The sequence below is a fragment of the Pundamilia nyererei genome, unplaced genomic scaffold (genome assembly GCF_000239375.1).
Source record: "Pundamilia nyererei isolate P.nyererei 1_Seehausen unplaced genomic scaffold, PunNye1.0 scaffold00190, whole genome shotgun sequence".
NCBI classification, from domain to species: Eukaryota; Metazoa; Chordata; class Actinopteri; order Cichliformes; family Cichlidae; genus Pundamilia; species Pundamilia nyererei.
Genome location: NW_005187591.1, coordinates 1,113,809 through 1,117,542, shown reverse-complemented (window position 1 = coordinate 1,117,542; position 3,734 = coordinate 1,113,809). Strand labels below are relative to the sequence as shown.

Here is a 3,734-nt window from a genome sequence, read left to right as displayed (position 1 = left end):
AAAAAAAAAAATACACAATCAACCTGGAACAAGCTTATAATGAAGACCTAGATGGAAAAGACATTAACGAGCTTGAGCTGAGAATACATTATTGTCATAACGTGAAAACTTTAAGGAAAATTCTTGAACATTTAAGTTACACTTGGAGTCGACTTGTTCTGATTCACAGTTTCATGTCATCCCTATTTATTTGGTAGACCTGCAGTTTATCCCGTCTCTGAAACAACATGTTTAGTTCCCTTCTCGTGTTCTTTAATACAAACCTTCTTCTAATTGGCTGCTTCGTGTAAGCAGAGGGATTCGTTCTATTGGCTATAGTAGCACCGTTGTCCTCCCTCTGATGGTGCCCCCTTAAAATCCCCTTCATTAAAACTTTTTGTGTGGATTGTTAATCTGCTTAGACATTATCATAGATTGTATTCACCCTCTCCATATAGTGATGCCTCTGCTTTTTATTTTCACAACAAACAGCGCCACCCTGTGGTTGAGGAAGAACTGCCTACAAAGACAAAAAGAGAAAAATAAAAATCAGTGCAGGTTCTAAGATAGAAAATAAAGGCAGAGACATGTGAGTGACCATCTTCTGACCTCTTCTCCTGACTGGGGAGGAAACTGATCCTGGACCAGATCCTGATTCAGTGTCTTCATCACAATTTGCACATCCTACTGTAAGAAACACAAAGCATGCAATAAACACAAAACATTTGCCAATGTGAGAAATTAAGTAATAATTTTTTAACATCATAAATCTGATAAATACTGTTCAATCACAACATTAAAACTATCTGCCCAGTATAGCTCACCCCTTGTGCCACCAAAATGTCTATAAGCAGGACAAATGCGCGTGCTCTAGCACCTCTGTTATGACAACAGATTAATGTCTTTGTGTTCTCAAGATTTTCTTTAGCTGTGGCTCAGGTAGGTGCAGGTAGGTCTATTAATTTCCTTGTTATTTGTTTAGTCCTGAGTTCCCTGAATGTCCTCATCAGGTCATCATGCACAAAATACCAAAAGCTAAACGGGTCTACAAGCCTCCCTTGGATGGGGATTTTTAAAAAGCATAAATGTGTCTGAATGCAGTTTGTTGTATGGAAATGCTTTTCTCAGTAAAGCTGAAGTCACTGCCACCAAAGAGTACTTGTGAGAACCCTGCAGAAACTTTAGGCTGCATGTTTTGTTCCGTTTTCTTGCATTATTTCTGTTCCTGTTTTATTTTGTACTCATCATTGTCTCTCATTTCTCATCTTTCACTTCCTGCATTCCCTACCTTTGTGGTTTCCTCCCATAATGTGTTCTGTACCTGCCTCTGTCTCCTGTGGACTTATAAACTGTGAGTTCTCCTTGTCCTCGCTGATAATCCTTGCATGTATTCAGCATTCAACAGTGCAGTCTTTCCTGTTGCATGACTCATATTTTGTTGGATTAGTTACCAAACCTTGATTTACAACAATAGATATCAGATATTTGGATATTTGATTCTGAACCTATGGATTCTGAACTCTTTCGGTCTCTGCTCCATAGAAAGATACATCATCAAAAGGCTCTGATGGCTGATTTAGTTAATGAACACCAAACTACACTCCAGTTCTGTCTTTTATCTAATACGGTGCAACCTTCAAATATATTTCAAAAGCTGAACATATAACTGAGACTAAACGGTCTGGTCAACATAAAAAAATGATCATTTCTAATTTGGTGTAAAGTGGGAAAAAAAGACAAAATGTTACAAAGCGTGTGAGATTATTGATCGAATCAGTCTAACCAGTCTTAAGCAGTACTGATTATTCAGAACTATCCTCGATTACATTCATGTATTCATGCTTACAATTAAGTAGTTAAAAGCTTTTACTCACCCATAGATAAAGACAGCTAGTGTGATGACACAGGAGGATTCCAATTGCAGATGGGAGTATGTATAGAAAATACTTTGATGAAGCGGAATCTGTATAAAATCAGCAGTAAATTAATTTCAAGTGCTTGTTTGACCTTTACTAGAAGTGATTAGCTCTGTGTTTTGTTCTACCTACCTTTGGGGTGCTCAGACACAGTTAAACTCCATGTAATGCTGTATATGCCACTTCTGTCTGTTATGCTACATGTATAAAGTCCTTCATCTTCAGGCTGAGCACTAAAAATAATTAGCTTTGTAGGAAACTCATGATTTATTTTCAGTCTATGAAAAGAGAAATTTGAATGGGTGCGATTCAGCACATTGGAATGTTGAAAAACACATCTTCTGTTGGTCCAGGAGACTAGGGTCACATTATTATGTCTTATATTGCAAGTCAGTGTCACTGAGTCTCCTCTGGACACCAGCAAAGCTCTGCGGTCGTCTTTAGTGATTCCTATAGTTTAAAGGAGTTAATCAATTAATATAGTCATCGGTAATGACAAATTTCGATAACAGGATGAACATAAATATGTCTGTACCTGCAAAGACATGCCACATCACTAATAGCGGAATGAGAAGTGCTGCTTGGTTCAGTCTAAACATCATGACCATCAGACTGAGAGAGAAAGAGAGCTGAACTTCACGATCAGCTATATTTGTATCTGAGAAAGAGCAGCAGGGGGAAAAGGAAGTGGTTAGTTATTGTATTGCTAAGAACTGCCTGCGTACTTTTTTCACATGAGACCAGGTACGAGGAGGAACCCAGGACCCCTGCACCAACGTCAGGTCTTACAGTTGGTCCAAGGATTTCATCCTTCATACGTAATGGCAGTCAGGGTGTCACTGTCTAGCCTGTATAGGTCTGTGCTTCCCATCCATGGCCATGCCTCCCTAGACCATCACTGACCCAACACCAAACCGGTGATGCTCCACAGCTTCTCCAGACCCTTTCATGTCTGTAACATATCCTTGGGATCATACTGCTCTAATCTGTGGAAAGCACAGGGCACCACTGGTGGATCTGCCAACTCTGGTCTTCTATGGCAAATGTCAGTCAGGCTCCACAATACCAGGCAGTGAACACAAGGCCTGTTAGAGGATGCCAGCCCCTCAGGCCACACTCATGAAGCTTCTGATTGTTCAGCCAGAGACATTCACACCAATGGTCTGGAGGTCATTTTGTAGGGATCCTGCAGTGCTTGGTGCTCTTTATGTTTAGTTATGTTATTTTATTTTTTTGAGGAGTCTATATAATGATTCCCTTCAGCAACAAATTGTTACAACTAAATTGAGTATAATTATAATTAAGTGTTCTCACTTAGTTTTCCCTTCACTAAATAAATGTATCTGTGTTGAAGATGCTCCAAATGTTATATTATATAACCTATCAAGCTAATGGAAGTTTAAACTAAGTACAAGTTTAATATTGGTCTTGAGGTTCTAAACGCACCCATCATGTGTGGCATAATTCTGATGGAAGAAATTATGACAACCGTGTCAAGCATGTGTAATTTCCTTCTTTGCGGCTTTGATGTGTGAAATGAGATATTATAGTAAACTTCGCTCTACTGCAGACTGAAAGTAAGCAAGGGGAAGTTCAGGGCAATCGGGTTTAGATAGATCACATACTGATCCATTGATTAATTTTGAGTACTTTTAACTTTTCCATTCCAGCAAATGCAATGTAGATAAAGAGGTTAGCATCACTACCCAAGAAGCTTTTCAATTCCTTTATGTCTGCCCGGTCTTACAACCTTAACTACAAAGAAAGCACATGAACAGGACACAGTGTGTGTGTGTGTGTGTGTGTGTGTGTGTGTGTGTGTGTGTGTGTGTGTGTGTG

General features: G+C 39.2%; 1 long non-coding RNA gene across 1 annotated transcript in view; it reads right to left on the bottom strand.

The window, feature by feature from the left end:
• Positions 1–1,861: 1,861 nt before the first annotated feature.
• Positions 1,862–3,734, bottom strand: part of LOC102201864 (uncharacterized) — a 4,345-nt gene continuing 2,472 nt past the window's right edge. Inside the window, exons 2-4 of the long non-coding RNA XR_312084.1 lie at positions 2,431–2,553; positions 2,028–2,345; positions 1,862–1,942 (exon numbers count right to left, since the gene is read on the bottom strand). This is a non-coding gene — a long non-coding RNA (uncharacterized LOC102201864). The remainder of the gene's footprint in view (positions 1,943–2,027; positions 2,346–2,430; positions 2,554–3,734) is intronic.